Genomic DNA, 9158 nt, shown 5'->3' on the forward strand with positions numbered 1-9158 from the left:
TGAAAATATGGCAAAATGCAGCGCGTCTGTGGTTAAATATTGCACTTTTGTGGCAAAATATAGCGTTCTAAACGCAGCGTGGGTGCTGTGTTTGCCGAGTGCTCGGCTGGAGATTTAGAGTGACACTGATGGAGATAGAAAATGGGGTTTACCACTTCACAAATTAAAAAAAATATATATATATATATATATATTCTTATATTGTGAATGTGCAATTGTTACAATAATATTCTAAATAAGGGATGACCGATTTGAATTTAATTTTGGTTAACCCTAACCCTAATTAAAAAAAAAAAAGCAGAATTAAACCCCCCAAAAAACTACCTAAAAAAATCTAACCAACCTCAATTCAATCGGACGCAATGCTAGGGATAGCCACCAGGAGGTGCCCGAGGGTGACTGGACGGTGTGGCGGCCATTTTGGAAAAATCATGGTACCGTGAGTGTAAGGGACACCCAAAATAAGGTAAGAGCGGATACCAAGAAAAGATGCTGTGAAAATTTCAGTGATCTTAAGGAATCACATCAAATGGGATACTCTGTCAGTGGACTCCCCAATGTTAAAACTGAAGTACAATATAATGAAATGTGATAATTGGATGTTTGAATTAAAAGTAGAAGTGCAATACCAATAATCACTAACTATCAAAATAAAATTGATAGCTGAACATTAAAACCAATGAGATCAAAAGTGTAGGGGCTAAAAAAAAAAAAAATAGTAAGGTAGTGAATGGTATGAAATGGATAAGCAACTTTTGTACTCAACAGGGACAAAGGACGCAGCCATATTTGAAAACACACTACTCAGGGTGGAAAATATTAAAATAGGTTTTGACTAACAATTGGAAATCCAATAAAGCCACGCTCAGGGCTGCTTGAAAGTATATCCAAATTTACCTGGAGTAACCGCCGGAGAATGACAGATAGTACACAAGGGATCCACAAGAGGGCGCCACCAGGAACCTGAATAATTGGAAACCGTGAGTGTAGTCACTTTCTGAAAAAGTGACCCTCTGGCAACAACCACAACAATAACAGGTTGGCCTTCCCTGGGGCCTTGCGGTGTATGAAGCACAGGGAAGTGGATGGAATTAAATCCAGAATCTCCTTAGGTCCTAATAGGACAAAGGAGATTCTGGATCAAGAAGATTGGAGCATACTTTTCTAGGCTGGTTCTCACGCTGATCAGAGTCCTGAGCTAAAGGATCTAGTGGTGGTAACGAAAGGTCTAGGTGACTCCAGGTGTAAGTGCTCAGGGGCTCCAGTGCTCTTGGACCCTGATTGGAGGAGAAAGGCAGTGGTACACTGTGGTTGGTTCTCACTCTGATCTGTTCCTTCTAGGTACTTTGTAGGAGTGGAAGGAAGGAATCCAGCATCTCCTTAGGTCGTGCGTTGTCATGGAACAAAGAAGATTTCTCAAGAAGCTTTTTTTGTAGGTACAACCGGGAGGAGAGCACTGGAGAGGCACTGCTAAGTCAGGGCTGGCTCCAGTTCTCTCGATCGGAGGAGAAAGGCAGCGGTTCACCGCGGCTGGTTCTCACTCTGATCATCATGGATTGATCCCCAGCTCTTCTGCCCTGAGCGGCTTGACCTGGATACCTAGCGGTGTTAACGAAGGGTCAATGCAACTCAGGGGGTAAGTATGCGGCCCCCCTGAGTTCCGACTCTAGGAACAAAGCACGCAGGGTGTGGTGGTCCAGAGCGGAAGGACCTTAATCCAGGCTCAGTCTTCTATGAGGTGTAGCCTCGCTCATGCAACAGCACATTGCACCACATACGTTGTTAATATTGGACTTTAAAATAGCAAATTGGAACCATCTCAAAATTCTTACCCATAATACTCACGTCCCCTAGTCCAGCTTAGGTGACTAGGCCGAGGATGCACCGGGACCTAGGCGAAGTAGTAGAGCTTTTCTTTTTCAGCCATTCCCTCAACAATTACTGCAATACAAGTGAGTTCCCTCGAGGTACTTTGTAGGCAGGTTTGTCTTCCCGATGTACGAAGCACAGCCAAGTGGAAGGAATGAATCCAGCACCTCCTTAGCTCGTGCGTTGGCATGGGACAAAGAAGATTTTTATATATTTTTATATATATATATATTTTTTTATATATCTATATATTTTATCTATCTAGCTATATATTTATATATTTTATATTATATATATATCTATATATATATTTTATATCTATATTTTAAATATATATATATATATATATATATATATATATGAATGACGAGGCAACCTAAAAACGTCGTTCTGGGGATTTAAGATATGAGAGCGCTGTGTGTGCTGCAGTACACAGCACGCGTCTTGTGGTCGGCCATGTCGAAAGTCACATCGGCCGTCACCAAAGCTTGTGGGAATGTAGCGAGTTGGGCCATAAAACACTTGACCTTGGCACCGGCCCACTTCCCTTGCAGACGGGGAAGTGGTGAGCGAGGGGGAAGCCACACAGGCCCAGCATATCTTGCGCTTCTCTAGAAGTGATCCTTTTTTGTTTTTTTCACACTGGTTTGACCCAGGGTCGCGACCTTTTGGTTGTCGCTTGTCGTGGTGTGACGCTTTGTGACTAGTTTCACTTCATCTCCCTCGCAAACGTCAAAAAAATGTCTTGTGGCATTTTTGCTCATGAGGGGTTTGTAATTGTAGATGTCCAGCCTAAATTGACTATAGGAAATTAAAATGACCCCAAAAATGTTTCTTGCGATTTCATCCAAAATAAACATTTCTGTCTCTGTCCTCGCCCCACCGCTCCGCAAAATGTCACGGAAAGTCAATTCTGCGTATTCCCGCTCACAAACAACAACGAAAGAACGATGTCACGAAACAAAATGGCGGCTAAGTCAAATGGAAATTTACATGGTTGAGCTTTTGTTCCAAAAGTGACTTTTTAGTCTTTTGTGGCGGCGTTGCAGTGTGCAAGTGCCCTGTCGGTGCACTTTGGGGGCCCCCCCACGCACACACACACACGCACACACACACTTAGAGGGCTAATTAAAAGCAAAAGTAAATGAGCAGTCTCCCGATGATTTATGTGTCATCGCATTCCATGGAGCAGTGGGCCGCAAGTGTAAATTATCATTGACAGCGCTTCATTTTGGAGGAAGTGAAGATGCTAAATCGAGACTTTGCATGGATGAGAGGAATACTAACGGCCGATCTGCAGGAGTGTATGAATTTCTTTGTGTACGATTGTAGTATTTGAGTTACGTATTTTTTAAAAACTTTAAAAAATGTACCTGTCTGATAACTTTCTTTCCTTCTATTTAAATGGCATCATTTTACTTTGTTTGTACTTTTTAAACATTAAAAGTTAAAATCTATTTATAATTGTTCGTTATTTTTTTAAATTATTTGCCAGGAAATGCTGCAACAATTTGCTTCCAGTTAGAAAGACGTAATTGACATTTAAGCTTTTAGGTGCAATCAAGATGTTTTTTTTCTCCCCCTCATGTTGATGACATTGAAAAGCACGAAAACAGGAACATGATTTATTTTGCTGTGAGTCTCACAAAAAGAGGAACCTGCATATTTTTTAAAATACATTTTCATACTCACACTTTCTCAGTATTTCAATATAATGTTTTACAGGAATATTTATTTATATTTAATTATATATATTATTTTTTATATATATATATTTTTTTTGCTCATTGTCTTGGGACACCAAACAGGTTTCCTGTGGGGTGTTACCAAGTTCCTTGACCAATAAAATGATCTTAAGGTGTCTTGACCTCTGTGCCTTATTCTTGTTTGCTTTTATTCTCAAGTGCTCTCACACACCATCTCACGATTTCCATTGGCTTTTTATGCGCCAATAAAACGTACACTTGAGCTTGAAGTCACTCATTCAGCACCCCCCATTGCAGATCAGCCAAGATGCGTTTCTTTGTTTTTAGATTTTTCCTACGTTGACTTTTACATGCTTGCGATTGTTCCAAAGAGGCTGATTGGACGTGGTTATGACGTGCTGTCAGGTCCTGGTTCCAGATCAAACACACCAGCAGCTGTCGTTGGCTTCCACCGAGGTTTGGCTGACCAATTGCGTCTCTCGTCGCCTTTCAAACAACAGACATTATCTTCATCGGCACGTCGGCCGCCCGGGAGCGCACGGCTGGGTAACACCTGTCCGCTCAAAAGGGGAAGGTAAGCTGTGGAAGATTCTCCAGAAGATGGATTCAAGATGCGTGTTTGTGCTTGTTTGGATATTGCTTCCATGTGGCGTTAAGGCCGGCCGAGCAATTTGCCGCGTGTACGAGCAAGGTTTAGCTACAAGGTGGAGACCGCTGAGGTTTTCCATTGTCAAATCAATTTCACGCACTCGGAGAACAATTACAAATATGTCTCAAGGGCCTTTTTAACTCGCAGACGATAGACAGAGTCTCAAATCGCGTGTGACGCAAAAAAAGAGGAGCAGGCAATGCGAGAACACACATTTGAATTGAAATCAACATCGCAGATGCAATCTGGGAGAAGTAAAAATATTTTATGATACTTTTTCGAATTTATTTATGTAGTGTGAAACATGAAAACTTGTTTGCATTATTGTTGTAATCTGAAACAGTATTTAGTAAGTTAACAAGTCGAAAGTAATTTAAAAACATATCATTTTATACAAAATCATAAGTTATTTTTATTTGCTTTATTTATTTTATAGAAAAATCATAGATAAGTTATTTATTTTTTTTAGTTTTATTTATTTATCATAAATCTGATATTGTTCGTTGTGATTCAGGTTGATTTAGTCCTTGTTTTTCTTCCATAAAAACACGTACGGGAAGCGAGCTCAATTGTTTTAACTTTCATTAAATCTGCGCAGCTCACTCTTGAGGCATCACGGGTAATCAGTTTTTCTGATCATGACTCACGACAGTCGCTCCCTCCGTTGATGCGATGGCCATCAGTGGGTAGAGAGAAACAGTAGCAGTGGCAAAGCAGCTGTTGCTATGGTTACCGCCTCTCGTCATGAGGACACACAGCGCTCACGAGCGACAAGCGAGCCTCTTACGCAGACAAAGCCGCTTCTTGGTACAAGACGAGAACTCTTCTCATTACTGTCAACACACACTTGTATTATTTTGTGCGTCACAGCGTTGTTGTGCGTTAGCAATGTTCTGAGGGGCCTCGTGTGCCTCGACTAAGATCTTGTTTACGTTTATTCGTCATTGAAATTTTATATTAAAGACAGTAGGTATTCAAGGTGAAGGCCACTCGAGAGGATAAATATAGTTTCACGATTACGGGGACTATTCACAATTTTTTTTTTACAATTCTTTTCAAACTTTAAATGACATATAACCCAAAATAAAGGTTTAGAGGGCGAAAATGAATCTTCAGTAGCAGACTAACAGTCAAAAGCCAACAAAAGAGCACACTTTTCTTGGTTTTGCTGACCAATAACACATTTTTTATGTGAGCTATTCATTGTGTGCGCTAACTAGCTTATTTTATTTAATAACTCCCTCGTGGATTGTCTTGCCGTTTAAGTTTATATTTCATCCTTGACAAAGGAGCAAAGTAAAAAGTTCAGCTGTCACCAAAGTCATAAAACGTCCTCCTTGAATGTTTACCAAACGTCACTGATCGATCCAACGATCTTTTCTATCATAAGCCACAAATGTGAACCTCATGGCGTGGGGAAAGGAAAATCCCCAATTGCCAAAGTGATTAGGGTGTCACCTCATGGTGATGAATGTCTGACCAAAAAAAAAAAAATCTCTTATCAATTCTGATCTCTTGACATTTTTCAGTCTGGGTAAAGCCACATTGTTTGCAAGTCTGTTAGCTTAGCAATGAGAAAGGATTGTTAACTCATAAAAGTTATAGGTCAAAATAATTATGGGAAAACTTTGTCAGTCATATTCGAATAGGGTGTGTAGACTTTTTATCACAGCAAGACAAATGACCTCACCACTCGCCAAAGTGGCAGAGCCCGTCTACTGTATACACACCTACAAGTGAGTGTGTATAATCTATGGAAACACTCTCAACACTGTGTTGACACTACAGGTGATTTGTGCGTCTCCACAGGCTACCGTACAAACTTGTTTTAATTCCCCCCGCTGTACGTAAGCGTATTGAAGCCGTTGACAAATGGCCGCTCTTGTGGTGCCCAATGTTATCCTTAAACAAAATATTATGGGTCCGAGAAGTAGTCCACATCAGTCAAATATATTCCTAAATACATTCATTTACTTCTGTAGTCTTGCTTAAGTGTTCATTTGTCTCCATAACAACCTCACATGATAATTATTTAGGAGTAAAAAACTCAAATTAGTTGTTTTCTGTTTGTGACAAAAAAAACATAACAGAATGCATAGCACATGCAGTTACAGGTTTAGTCCACAAGGGGGCGGGCTCCCCCTTTGACAGGCAGGCTACGATGGCTGAAATCGCTTCATGGAGCGGACTGACACACTGACACGTTAACACCCTCCAGGAGTGTGTGAATTACACACTATTGTGTTGCATACATTTAGTGGATACAAAATTGAGCTCAATCTCAGCATCTCATTTTATAATTAACCACCCAAAATGTGCCCAGTTGTACCGATAACAATAGAAAAACAAGTGCGTTTTGTTTAGCCAGTATGATCCTGTCAATGATCTCCAACTCGCTTGGAGTGTATCCACAAACATTCCCCAATTGTGTGCCTCCTTTTTCCCGCCCGGCGGCGACGCGGGCAAGTCTGAGCACTCTCACCAGCTCGGCCTCCCGTAAGCGACGTGAACACGCTGGCATTCCTTCACCACTTTTCCTTTCTTTTCTTTCCCCTTGGGGTTCTTTTTTTTTTTTCGGAACATCATACCACCAAAGCAGAATGTGTGTGCCCTGACCCGCACATGAACCTTAACCCCGGTGTGCCTGTGGTGTTTTTCGAGAGTGCTGCCACACCAGACAGAAGTGAAACCTGTGGCTTGCTTACTGACTGCATGCCGTTGTGTGTGTCTGTGCGTGTGCATGTGTCTATGTATGTGTGTATGTGTGTGTTTGTACCCACAGACGTATCTCCGTTGCATCTCTGACGCCCGTCATTCTTGTTTTTCCTTTTGAGTGCGGTCACAAATACGCACATATTAGTCGTACCACAAGGGCGGAAGTGTCTCGTTTTCACATGCATGCACAGACACACATAGATTAAGCATGTAGGCCTCTTGTCCATCAGGTTGTCCCCCCTCAAGGTCTTTTTTTGTACATTTTGTGGTTGTACTGCAAAGATTCAAGCCTTTAAGGCAAGCAGGAGCGAAGGTAGAATGCATTTTCACACGACCAAAGGAGCTCATTGTGAAACCGCGATAGCGACTTAACCTTCAGTAGTCGCTCGACGGTTGGGAGGGAAAGCGAAAAAGATGACGGTTTTGACTGTCATTTCCTAAAAGTTGCGTTATCTAATGTCACGATGTCGCTTGGTTGGCCCAACCGACCGCATGCGAATCAGATTCTTGTCACTCAGCTAACAAGAGTACTATTATTATAATGCTATTGAAGTATTTTGGTAGTATTTTTTTAAATTTAGGAAAATAGAATTCTGTAATTATGTAAATATATCGGACTGACAATCAAATACAATTCAAAATGTTGGCATTTTCTTCATCGGTTTATGCTGTGAGCACCTCGGCCACCTGGGGGCAGTATAAGATACAAAGAGTACCACAGAAAAAGAGAAGAAGAATTTAAATTTACATCACACACATGACTTAATACTACTACAACTAAAAAGTCTGAAAATAGTTTGTCCAATGTGAACTTGTTACACCAGAGATTTATTGTAAGTACATATTTTTCAAAAGTGCTTTTTTTTTGTTAACTATTTTCATTACAAAAACCTGTTTAGATGTTTGTGATGTCAATAAAATCAAAATGATCAGCATGAAAAATCTTCTCCTTTGTTTAGTCTTTTTTCTAACATTGGTATTTCTGTACATTAACATGATCATTTCCGTTAACACCAGGACTCACTATATTTTCTCTCCGCACCATTTGTTCTGTTGAAGGGCTGAGAAGCTACGAAAATGTGACAGTAAGACAAACACAACGAGGCCTCAAAGCGCTCTCGCCGCTCGGTGCGGCGCAGCTGAGAGCCATCCAAGCCGCTGATGGACTTTCCAGCCAATCTCTTCTCCACTTTCCACCACCCTGCCAACGAGCAACAAAAACCCCGGTCTCTTTCCTGGCGCTGACCGCGACCCCGGGCGGGGGGGCGACCGGAGTCGAACCCAACATTAGAGGTAACAAAGGTCAACGGGAAGTGGCGTGTGGGTGGCGGTGCCAAGGGAACTCTCTGTGATTGGATGAGCAAAGTGGACGGGCGGGCACTTTTTTTGGCATTGTATATTTCTTCACAAGCAACAAATGAATCAGTATTCCGATAAACAATTTGGACTCGAAGGGGCTGAAGGATGCCATAGAGCAGGAAGTCGTTCGTAGCGAAAAGTGCTTGCTAGCAGCTGCCTACGCTCACTGCGGCTGTCACACGCCAGATCCAAGTCAGGGAGGCGCACAAATATTTTCTTTTGATTACGAAAAAAAATAGTTCTGCAATTCCCAAAGATGCCACAAGATGGCCCCAAAGCTGTGGCTAATAGGAAAGTCGTATTAGGTCTTGGTGAATATGTGAGATTGTTAATGGAAGTTACGGAAAAACTTTGCCACATGTGCACTTGTGGTTCCCCGTTCTTAATCAAATCATCTGTAAGACATTAATTTGAAGAGGAATGTTGTAGGAGGAATTTGCAATGTGTAGCTGACTTTCACAACTGTTCTGTGATTGACAGATAATCTGTCCCGATCTTATCGTCTGCAGTCACGTCTGACGTATGAAACGAGCGGTGCGGTGGCACCTTGACGTTCTTGTTAAAAAAAAAACTCAAGATAACGCTGAAAAAAAATTTTTTTTGAAGATTTTTTTATCATCCATCTAAATCTTTAACTTTTACACACACCCTATATTAAAAAATAATAGCAACAAAAAGTTAGCGCATCAGCCCTTGCAAACAGCGCACGTCCAATTTTCTCACAAAATAATCTTATCGTCATGTGGTCCAAGCCGCAGATATACAGCAAAGCTTCCCTACAAATGAGGATGCACTTTCCTTGTCAAAATCTCTCCACGCGGCGAGCAGTCAAATGCGGGACGACGCGGCCCGGCCCCGCT

The 9158-nt window shown here is 41.5% G+C and overlaps 1 long non-coding RNA gene across 1 annotated transcript; it reads left to right on the forward strand.

Moving 5' to 3' along the window:
* The first annotated feature begins 374 nt into the window (after positions 1-374).
* Positions 375-8869, forward strand: LOC148395604 (uncharacterized). The gene is made up of 3 exons (XR_015859422.1): positions 375-1244; positions 1342-4149; positions 7999-8869. It is a non-coding gene; the product is annotated as an uncharacterized LOC148395604 (long non-coding RNA).
* Positions 8870-9158: the final 289 nt, after the last annotated feature.

The sequence above is a fragment of the Syngnathus floridae genome, chromosome 7, assembly GCF_059516105.1.
Source record: "Syngnathus floridae isolate MCC-2025c chromosome 7, RoL_Sflo_1.0, whole genome shotgun sequence".
In the NCBI taxonomy this organism is placed as follows: domain Eukaryota; kingdom Metazoa; phylum Chordata; class Actinopteri; order Syngnathiformes; family Syngnathidae; genus Syngnathus; species Syngnathus floridae.